Genomic DNA, 11735 nt, shown 5'->3' with positions numbered 1-11735 from the left:
CAACACAAATAAGGGAGGCAATCTGAATCTGATGGAGCAGAGAGCAAAATTAATTAATTGACTATATTGTTTGGAATCAGCTCTATTTACTCATTTCCATCATGAAGGCCTTTAAAATGGCTACAACCAAAAAAGGTCCTGTGGATCAGGAGGCCATCTGTTTGGGAATGTGGCAAGGTACCTGTTCTAGATGAGGTTATTCTCCCCCTGAAAGAACAGGTACACAGCTTGGGAGTCTTCCTGGACCCTTTTTTAACATTCAAGAACCAGATTTCTTTGGTGGCCAGGAGTTCTTTTGAGCAGCTTCATCTGATCCGCCAGCTGCAACCTTTCCTTCGCCACAGTGATCCATGCTCTTGTTACATCCTGACTGGATTATTGTAATGTGCTTTATGTGGGGCTACCTCTAATGAACCTTTGGAGACCTCAACTGGTCCAGAATGTGGCTGCTTGAGTTTTAACTAATACTCAATATGTGAAGCACATTATGCCAGTGCTCTGGCAGCTCCACTGGTTTCCAGCATGTTTCTGGGCACAATTTAAGGTTTTGGTTATGACCTATAAAGCCCTAAATGGGTTGGGTCTGGGGTATCCGAAGGACCATCTTCTCCCATATGAACCTTCCTGGGGACTGAGGTTAGCTGGGCAGGCACTACTCAGTGTTCCCCCACTTAACATCTACACAGAACAGGCCGTCTCAGCTTTTGGTCCCAAGCTGTGGAATTCTCTTCCTCAGGATATATGCATGGCTCCAGTGTTAGCATTGTTTCAGCGTCAGTCTAAAGCCACCCTTTTTACTCGTGCTTTTATTGGGTTTGAGTCTGTGTGGGTATGTCTACACTACAAAGTTAGTTCAAACTAACGGACATTAGTTCGAACTAACTTTCCTAGGCGCTACACTAGCGCTCCGTTAGTTCGAACTTAATTCGAACTAACGGAGCGCTTAGTTCGAACTAGGTAAACCTCATTTTACGAGGATTAAGCCTAGTTCGAACTAGCTAGTTCGAATTAAGGGCTGTGTAGACCCTTAATTCGAACTAGTCGGAGGCTAAGGCTTCCCAGGTTTCCCTGGTGGCCACTCTGGCCAACACCAGGGAAACTCTATTGCCCCCCTCCCGGCCCCGGGGCCCTTAAAGGGCCACGGGCTGGCTACACAGTTTGTGCCAGTTGCAAGGCTGCAAGAACCCGTGCCAGCAGACCCTACACCTGCTACACCATGAGCCAGCCACCCGATGACACCCAGCCCTCCACTGCTCCCCAGGACCAGCCTGGCGGCTCCCAGGAGCCTGCCCGGGGGCGCAAAAGGCGGGCGCCCGCTTGGTCAAGTGCGGAGATCGTGGACCTCATCGAGGTTTGGGGGGAAGCCTCCAATGTCCACGATCTCCGCACTAGCCACAGGAACGCGGCCATCTACAGCCGCATGGCTGCCAGCCTGACCGCCAGGGGCCACCAGCGCAGCCGGGAGCAGGTCCGGTGCAAAATTAAGGACTTGTGGCAGTCCTACTCGCGGGCCTGCCAGCCAGGGGCCGACCTGGAGACCTGCCCCCACTTCCACGCCCTGGACCGCCTCCTGGGGGCTCATGCCGTCCCTGCCCCCCGGGACGTGATTGACCCCGGGGCAGAGGGCCCGCTCCTGGAGACGGAGGAGGAGGAGGAGGGCTCTGAGAGACAGGACCCTGCCGCTAGCCTGCCCAGGACCCGGGACCCCCGAGGCACCCCACAGAGCCGCTCGACTATGTCGTCCGAGGCCGGGGAGGCGTCCACATGTGAGTACCATCGTGTTCCCCTTATGTATACGGAGGGCTGGGGCGAGAGGGAGCCCTGGGACCGTGCACCTGGGCCTTGCCCACCAAGGAGCAGCAGCTGGGGATCCTGCAGGGGCCCTGGCCTTGCAGAGGGGAGCTGGGTTTCACACACCTGGGCCCCTGGGGTAATTGACCGCTGGTCTTGTTGCACCACAGCTGCAGCACCTGGGCCTGTAGGGTGCACCACACCGCCTGCAGCAGCTTCCCGTGCCCGGGCAAGCAGGAGAGCCAGGAACGAGGAGGAGTACCAAAGGCGGCACCTCCGGTTCATGGACCACCAGCTCCGCACCCAGGACCACTGGGTCCAGGAGGACCTGAGGCTGCGCCGGAGGAGTCTGGAGGCCCTGGAGGAGCAGGGCCGTGCCCTGCGAGGCCACCTCCAGAGCCTGCTCGACCGCTTCCCATTTCCTCCTCCCCCTGCTCCTCCTGCTCCCCCTCCTGCTTCCGCTCCTGCTTCCTCCACACCCCCTGTCCCTCCTGCACCCCCCTCCACAACCATTTCCTACCAACGCCCCCGGACCCGCAGTGTGGCGAGACGGGAGAGGCAGCCGGACTCCCACCCCTGAGCTTTCCTTTCCCTTCCTCCCTTCCCTCCCCTTCCAGCTCCCTCATTCCAGGTTTCCCCCTCTCCTCTCCCACCCTCCCCCCTCCCTCCCCGCACCCCACTTATGTTAAATAAACAGACGTTTTTGTTTCAAAAACAGGTGTCTTTATTTTACAGTAGGTAGGGAGGGGAAAGGGGAAGGGGGGTAGGGTGGAAGAAGGCCCCAGTGGGGCATGCAGGGAGAGGTCAGTCCTCCTCCTCCACCAGGAAGCTCTCCCGCAGGGCTTCCCGGATGGCGGCAGTGCGGGGCTGACCGTAGTGTCCAGCCATGCGGTCAGCCTCAGCCATCCAGGCTGGCAGGAAAGCCTCCCCATTTCGCTCACACAAATTGTGGAGCACACAACATGCTGCCACCACGGGAGGGATGTTGTGCTCGGCCAGGTCCAGACGGGTGAGGAGACATCAAAAGCGGGCTTTCAGTCGCCCGAAGGCCCCCTCCACCATGATGCGGGCCCTGGTCAGCCTGGCATTGAAGGCCTGGCGGGAGGGATTGAGGTGCCCCATGTAGGGCTTCATGAGCCAGGGCTGCAGTGGGTAGGCGGCATCCCCCACCAGGCACACGGGCATGTCCACGTCCCTGACCCTGATGTGGCAGTCGGGGAAGATGGTCCCGGCCTGCAGCCGCTGGCACACGGAGGAATTGCGGTACACCCGGGCGTTGTGTGCTTTGCCGGACCAGCCCACACTGATGTCCGTGAACTGGCCCCGGTGGTCACACACGGCCTGCAGGATCACTGAGAAATACCCCTTGCGGTTCACGTAACGGGACGCCTGGTGTTCTGGGGCACGGATGGGGATGTGCGTCCCGTCGATGGCCCCTCCGCAGTTGGGGAAGCCTGCGGAGCAGCACCCGGTTGATGGCCTTGACCACCTGCGGAGAGAGACACAGCAAAGCACCAATCAGTGGGGCGCCCGGGTGGCTGGGAGCGTTTGTGCCCTGGCAGTGCCCTGCGCCCCAGTCCCGCTTCTGGAGGGGGATGGCGGGCCTCATGCGAGTGTCCCTTCTGCGCAGGGCAGGGGCGAGCCACTCGCAGAGCTCCAGGAAGGTGTCCCTCCTCATCCTGAAGTTCTGGGTCCACTGTCGGTCCTCCCAGTGCTCCAGGACGATGCGGTCCCACCAGTCGGTGCTGGTGTCCAGAAGCCAGACGCGGCGGGGCACGCCGGTGCCGGGGCGTCGCCGCGGCTCCTCCATGGCCCCCAGGGTGGCCACGTGGAGAGGCAGGAGGCTGACGTTCACCAGGTGGTGCCAGGCATTGCTGCCAGGCTTGCAGCAGCAAGTCCAGAAAGTGCACCAGAAGGTGCAGGGCGAGCGGTGGCTCCATGTTGCCACCTGCGGCGGCCCCCCCCGAAGGGAAGCACCGACACAGATGGGCACAGAGACCAACGCTTTGCTGTCCCTCAGCGAGGTTGGCAAGCAAGCAGGAAAAGCTGAGAACTGGCTGTCCGAGGGGGTCCTTTTAAGCTCGAGCCTCAGAGATAGCCTCAGACAGCAGCCACACAAAGCAACTACTGACCTGATGCCCTGCCATAACCGGTTTCAGCTGCCCTAAAATGCCCCCCTGCATCCAATCAGTGTGGACGCGCTAGTTCGAATTAGCAAAACGCTAATTCGAACTAGTTTTTAGTTCTAGACGCGTTAGTTCGAATTAGCTTAGTTCGAATTAACTAATTCGAACTAAGTTAGTTCGAATTAGCGCTGTAGTGTAGACGTACCCTGTGTGTGTGTGTGTGTGTGTGTGTGTTCCTCCTCTTGAGATGTTTTTAGCAGGTTTTATGTCCCTCTGGGGTCTTGTATTTTTAAATTTATATATATATTTGTACTGTGTTTTTTTTAATTGTAAGCCACCTTGAATATTTTAAATAGGGAGGGGGGTTAAAAATATTTTAAAACAAACAAATAAATAAATAAATAAATAAATAAAAAGGGATTTATGAAAGTCAGATGCCCTAAATAAAAATAATACTCTAACTCCTGAAATATGCCTCCAATGTGTTATTGTTCAAAATGGTCAATTGGGTAAAAAATTACTCTGTAGAATTACAGGTTCAAGTCTGTGTACAAATATTTTTGTACCCAAAACTTTTTATCCATAAAATTTGACACATGCCTACACTTGCATTTCTGAACACAAGCTACATGTGACACTCAAAATGCATAGTTGGCAGGAAGCAGTACTCAACAGTTCAGACTTCTCCTCTCCCCCTCCCCGCAATGGCTACTTTGAGCCTCCATGAAAATAGGAAATGTTTGTCATTGTGAATTTGAACCTGTGTCTCCTCTCTTTTTAAAGACCACATTCTCTACACTATCTCAAACTCTTCTGCTCTCAATTTTAGAGGCCAGTTTTAAAAAATGTGGGCCTTGAAACCTTTAGGCTTACATCAGGAAATACATAGATCTTTCAATGTAAAGCATCAGTGCACTAGTTAGATAAAGTAGGTAGGGAAAGGACAAATTGTAAGACACAAGGGGTATGTCTACACTAGCCCCCTAGTTCAAACTAAGGAGGCTAATGTGGGCATTCGAAGTTGCAAATGAAGCCCGGAATTTAAATATCCCGGGCTTTATTTACATCTTCCCGTCCTGGCACCATTTTTAAATCCCCTTAGTTCGAATTAGCTGCCTTCAGCTACATGCAGCAGTCAAATGTTAGCTCAAACTAAGTCCTTAGTTTGAGTTAACTGTTATACCTCATGGAATGAGGTGCAAAGGGGGTGCTAAGGAAGAAGAAAAGCAAAGGCAACAATGAGAACCACAAAGAAATCTTTTTGCCTGCCTGCTTGATGTTTAGGAGGTTGAATTGTGGGTAACATAAACTTTCCACTTGCTGTAGAACTTTAAACGATGTCCCATTGTACACATCAGCAGCTCATGGAGTTGACTGGCCTTCAATTTGCTGTCACTCATCACAATTAACTACAGTCACTGTCACACACAATTTAGTAGCTGCACACTTCTGCTTATTTGGTCCCATCTGTAAAGTGCATTGTTCCATGTTTCAGTTGATTAACCATCTTACAGCAGGTATCTAGACAGGAATATCATAGAAACATTATAGTGATAGAAATGTAGCCGTGTTAGTCTGGGGTAGTTGAAGCAAAATGCAGGACAATGTAGCACTTTAAAGACTAACAAGATGGTTTATTAGATGATGAGCTTTCGTGGGCCAGACCCACTTCCTCAGATCAAGATCAAGATCTGAGGAAGTGGGTCTGGCCCACGAAAGCTCATCATCTAATAAACCATCTTGTTAGTCTTTAAAGAAACATTATAGTGTGAAAAAAAACAGAGTGTTCCATCTCCAATACAATAGTATTTCAATATGTAACATTGTATATCTAGTGTACTAGCTTACTTTACAAGTTTCAAGTTTGTTATAAAAACTACATACTTTTGTTGGTGGTCAGGACCCTGCCATTCTATTCTGTACACACATATGAATGGAAAATATGGCCCTGGCAAAAACCATAGAGTAGTCGGATTCTAAGAATATGCATTGATATAAACAATATCATTGCTAACTACTAGGAAACGCTGGTGTCATTAGGCTTGAAACATGGTTGCTCAGAGAAAATGTTGATATATGGATGCTCTGAACTGTATAAATTGTTACCATGTCAGATGTACATGTCAAAACCTGGCTACATTTAACATGAATCTATGTGCTCAATGACTGTAGCCATAGAGTTATTTTCTTCAGCGGGAAAGAGATTTTTAAGTATAGTATACTGGCAGCAGCATTAAATTTCAACTATCTTATTAGCTAAATAGCTAGGAAAGCAGATGATATCCAGCATTCAGTGTCTGGGAAGATTTCAAACTGCCACCAGTGTGCTGGTACTAGATTAAGAAAAGTTTTCAATTACAAACCCTGCAAAAGCTGATATGTTGTATTATGAATCTTTATGTGTTTGGAGGCTTATGGAGTGCATTATTTCCTGACCTTGAAATTTTGTAACCATATTAACTTTCTTTCACTCTTCTTTCCACTCTCTCCCCACTAACTCTATGGGTGATGACCTCTCATAATCAGGCTTACTTACAAATTGTTCCTGCCATGAACAATTCACTCGGTGGTTGCTCTTTTGACTTATAAATGCACTTAATGAATGCAGTGTTGTTGTAGCTATGCAGGCCCCAGGATCTTAGAGAGACAAGGTGGGTGATGTAATGTCTTTTATTGGACCAAATTCAGTTGGTGAGAGACCAGCTTCCAAGCTTACCAGGATTTCTATTTTATGTCTGAGAAACTAACTCAGAGTGTCACTGCTAAGTACCAGATGTAACATATTGTTTAGCATAATTAGTTAATACATATTTCAAGGGACCATTCTAGATGAAGTGTCCCATTAACATGGCCTCAGTCATAAGGAGGAAAGGAGGTAAGGGAGAGGCAGAAAATTGGGATAAGGGTTGTTAGTGGGTTATAGGTTGTTGTAATAAGCCATGAAACCATTGTCCCTTTTCAATACATCTTTTTTAGTGTCTGGAAAAGTGAATTTAAGCTCCCAGGCTTCTTATCCTCTGAAAGTATTGTGCAGTTTCCTTTGAGGATGAGGACTGATAGGTCAGAAAGAGAGTGATCATTCTGAGAAAAGTTCACCTACAGATGGTGTTGGATTTTCATCTTTTATCATTTTCCTGTGTAAGTTCCTTTAAGAATGTAGTAATTGCCTGGTTTTACCCACATAGTTGCTATTGGAACATTTAATGTCCAGTGTAAGGTGCACCCCATTTGCATGGGTAGAAAGGTGTATTGTTGGAAGGGGTCAATCGTTGCAGCATAGATAGATAGATGTACACAGATTGGCTATGTCTACACTGGCACCCTTTTCCGGAAATGCTTAAAATGGAACAGTTTTCCATTATAAGTATTTCCAGGAAAAGCGAGTCAACATTAGCAGGATGCTTTTCCAGAAAAGCACTTTTTCCGGAAAAGTGTCCGTGGCCAATGTAGCCACGATCGGGGATTTTTTGCAGAAAAGACTACTGTGCTGTCTACACTGGCCCTTTTCTGGAACAGTTTTTCCGGAAAAGGACTTTTGCCTGAACGGGAGCAGCATAGTTTTTCCGGAAAAGCACTGATGATTTTACAGTAGATCATCATTGCTTTTCCAGAAAAGCAAGTGGCCAGTGTAGACAGCTGGCAAGTTATTCCGGAAAAGTGGCTGCTTTTCCGGAATAAGTGGCCCAGTGTAGACACAGCCGTTTTGTGTCTGTGCTGCTTTGAACTGATGTGTGCTGATGTCAAGGAACTTTCTGACAATGAGCTTGAAGATATTGCGTGTTGCTTGAAGGCCAGAAGGGGATGGTGTTAGGAACCATTTCTTTCAGGATGCAGTCGTCACTAATTATGGACTTTAATTGTTTTCTGTTACCCTGCATGTTCCAATGTGGGATGGTAACTAAGGTTGTGCAATCAGAGGTGGTTTTATTTCTTTATTAAATCAGGTTCTCTAGTTAGGGGTATTTAGATAGCCTGTTCCACGTGATCATTTGTCTGGTGCAGTGGCCTTGTTTGGGAAAGGTGGTTTTGATATTGTTAAGGTGTATATTCTAGACTTCCTTTGCTGATCATATTCTGTGCTATTTTAGTAGATAAAAGATTTCTTGGAGTATTTGGATAGTTACTGGATCTATGATCTATGTGGTGATTCCTGTATTTTTGATGCTGATCATGATGTCTAGGAATTAAATGCTTTTGTAAGCTCAAAATCTTGTCTCTCTTACCAACAAAAATTGGTCAAGTAAACAAAATTATTGTAAAATAATCGAAGCCGGATTGTTCAGTACCTTGCATCTTGTATAATCGAGCACATCTGGGCCAGCTAGGTGTAAAATGCTACTAAATCAGAACAGGAGGTATTTTACACACACTTTCACAGGAGTGCATTGCTACACAAAATGCCATGCAACAGACAATCAGACACTAAGTTTATACTGTTCTTGTTGTTCTCGTTATTCTCTCAGGACAGTATCTGCTAAGATCAAAAGCAAAATGCAATATTCAGACTATATTTACATGTAATAAAATGTAGAACTTCTTATTGAAAAACAATTATCATAAGAATTTCAAAACATTCTGAGAATCTAATGAACACTCTTGAGAGACATATTCATGGTTGAGTTGCCAGGCATCATCTGACCTGTTTAATATTAAAGCTCCAGCTAAAATTCTTTCTGTAGTTTAAGTTATCTCTGAAAATGCCTTTGTTTCCATATAGCTTGTCTACATTCAGATATTATCTCAATTCATCACCAAATATCTATCTATATATCTATCTACCTGATAGATCAAACATTTCCAATGTCACCAGATAACAAGGCTGGTAGGACAAGGACAGAAGGATGCCACCTTTTGGAACCAGCTTTCTGAAGGAAATTGGGCCACTATTTTTGTCCTGTGGCCATCAAGGATCCATCATTTAAGCAAAGTCATCAGTTCTGTTGCTACAAAAAGGGAAAATGAGAGAGCAGTTAGCAAATGCAGGAAAGAGGGCAACATGCATAGCAACTACTTGGTGGAAATGTGACGAGGAAAAATTAGACCTAAGAGAATGTCTGCTGGACAACCAGTACATTCAGTTGAGCTCTCTCACACTCAGTCAAGAAAGAACCTATAATCTAGAGTTCACATACACACAGTATGCAGACAAAAGTGTGCCAGTGAGGATAATATTCCTCAAATCAGAAGTAAACCTATACACTGAAAAATATCTCTCACTAGTTACTGTTCAGAATTAAGTCTAATGGCCCCTAACAGTAGTAAGGCAGTGCCATAAAATGTTTATAATCTAGTATTTATTGAACTTTGCCTTTAGAAAGCAACCAGGATAAGCTAAAATAGTTGATTGAGTTAGCATTTACTCCCAAATGATACAGTGAGACGATTCAGACCTTCCATGTAGTTTCTGGAATGCTTGAGGATGATGAGTATTCAACAGGGTCTCCAGGTTTGCTATAAGAATGCCAGTTTAGCAGGATATATGTGGCTTCCAACCTTCACTGGGCTCTAGGGGAAGAGACTAAGACAACATTTGGATAGTTCACGCTAGTATAGACATAGTCGGAAGGCTGGGATCAAGATTCCATGGCAACGGACAACAGAAAACACATAGGAAGCCTTCACACCTGCCTGTGAGGCGATGGTCTTGGTGGCACTGATGCTGATTAATAGGTTTTTATGTATTATCTAATTATAAAAAAGTAGGTAAACATTCACATGCTCTGAAGTATTCTAAATTTGCTTGCTTTGTGCTTTATCTAGCTTCATCCTAATTAGCCTCACCCACTGCCTGGAAGATTCAATGTACTAATGATTTCTCATTCTTGGTCATTCAAGCATGGAATAGAATGCACATGACATAGGTAATGAGTCACAGAACTCACAAGCGAATTCCTAATACTGAATACCAGTATGAGTACTTACTACGAACATGTATTGATTAATAAGCCCTTAAGAGGTTTATAACAACTGCTAATTGAATATGAACAATTTCATTAAAACTCCTTGCTTGGTTTGTAGAAATTTGCAATAGAAAAAGATGCTACAGTTTTTATATTATTGCAATGTTTAGTTGGGTCCCCTGGTACTACAAGACCTTTCATGTAAAAAAGCAACTGGTAGGCAGATCATGTAACATCACTCAGTTATACAAAAGTGTCTATACTTAGCAGAGAGAGTCCAAGTACAGCTTGTGGTGGGTTTATGGGTGCGAGCCTCTCGCGCCCCCCCCCCCTTTTGGCATCCCACCGAGCTGAGGGGGGTGGGGCTCCGTGGACCCACCGCCTTCAGTTGCTCTCTTCGTCCCTGACCCCAGGGTTCATCTGCGGGGTCTGCTGAGGGTGCGATCACCTCTCGGCCCCTGACGGCTGAGAGGGTTCGGCGAACCCCTAGTCCAGGCCCCCTTCTCCCGCTGGGGAGAAGGGGCGGGTTTGGCTTGGCCGGGGAAAAGAGGGGGGGTTTGGTCCTTGGGTGGTTCCTCCTACGGTCCCGTCCACCCAGGTCCTAGCTCTCAAGGGTTGCAGGGAGGATGGGTGGGGAGTGGGGGACCCAGGCCCTCCCTCACCACCGGGTCCCAGCCCGAGGCCCTAAGTGGAGCTAGGCGTCTGAACGTCGCCCTCCATGGCGGACGGGGCGGCAGCCCTCAACTCATCCACCCACGGGCGCCAAAAGGGCCCTGCCTTGGGCTCCTTCCACTCTCTGCTGGCCCGCCCCGGCGATGGGGCAGGTCGGGGGCCACTCACCACTCTGGAGTCTCCGGGACCGTCCCAGTGCGAGCCGCCAGTTGCCGAAGCCGTCCTTCCTGGTCGCCCGGGGGGCCGGGAACTTGACGCCCCTGGAAGCTAGAGCTGCCACCTCCTCGTTCCTACCCCCCCAGCTACCCGGCCGCCACCTTTATTGGCGCCAGGGAGTGACGTCCGGGCGATCCGCCCCGCCCGCACGGCGCTGCCACCCCCGCGCTTGCCCCGGCGAGGGCCCGTGCCTTGTTCAGGGCCGTAAGCCGTGGCGGGCGGGCCGGCCGCTTTGGCCCTGTCCGTGCCCTCCCCCGCTTCCGGCGGGGTGCCCCGGTTTGGGCTTCCCACTGCCCTGGCTCCGGGGCCACGGCACCGGTCTGCGCGCCGCTTGTGGCACGCGGTTTCCCAGGCGAGAGGGGGAGTCCCTCCCCCACCACCAGTGCGGACCCTGCCGGGTCCGTCACACAGCTAAAGAAAGAATTCTGCATTTGGCAGTGTATACGTGCTGCCCCAAGCGGCAGATCAAGCACAGATGGTAACAACAATGAAATATAGTTACCATGTGGTATAGATATCCAGGAGTTATGAAGTCTAACAAGAGGGCAGAGGAATGACAATTTTTGTCAGCAGAGTTGGTGAGATCAATAGCATTGAATCATGGGTGATGTACCTCGAATATTTAGAACAATTAGTAACATACAAAAACCATTATAGATAGACAATGAGTTCTTCCAACCCTTGCTGACTGATGGATCCAAAAGGTCTATTAGTGTGACCTGATGTCTCCTATTGTGTTCAAAAGTGGCATATTGCTACAATTACTATCGAAATGAAGATTTTTTTTTTGCTATCCCATTGATGAGAGCAAAATTTACAGTGATTCCATCAGCAAGATTAGGAAAGAGGAGAGTCAGTAGCACAGTTCATTAAGGAAATAAGGGGAGGTGTCACAGAATTGCCACAACTAAGGAAGTTGTCACATAGTTGTCAGTTTGAACAGACATTAAGTGGTTTCCTGTAAGACAAATTTGCCTCTGGTGATACAATAATTATATCTGGAAGAGGCTTCTTACTGCACCAAAGTTTA

General features: G+C 48.2%; 1 long non-coding RNA gene across 1 annotated transcript; it reads right to left on the bottom strand.

Annotated features, from left to right (window-relative positions):
- Positions 1-5205: 5205 nt before the first annotated feature.
- Positions 5206-9706, bottom strand: LOC142829448 (uncharacterized). Its single transcript, XR_012903863.1, has 3 exons — positions 9308-9706; positions 8697-8860; positions 5206-5438 (listed from the first exon to the last, which is right to left on the bottom strand). It is a non-coding gene; the product is annotated as an uncharacterized LOC142829448 (long non-coding RNA).
- Positions 9707-11735: the final 2029 nt, after the last annotated feature.

The sequence above is a fragment of the Pelodiscus sinensis genome, chromosome 5, assembly GCF_049634645.1.
Source record: "Pelodiscus sinensis isolate JC-2024 chromosome 5, ASM4963464v1, whole genome shotgun sequence".
NCBI lineage: Eukaryota > Metazoa > Chordata > Testudines > Trionychidae > Pelodiscus > Pelodiscus sinensis.
Note: the sequence above shows the minus strand (reverse complement) of the source record. Positions and strands in the feature narration are given on the sequence as shown.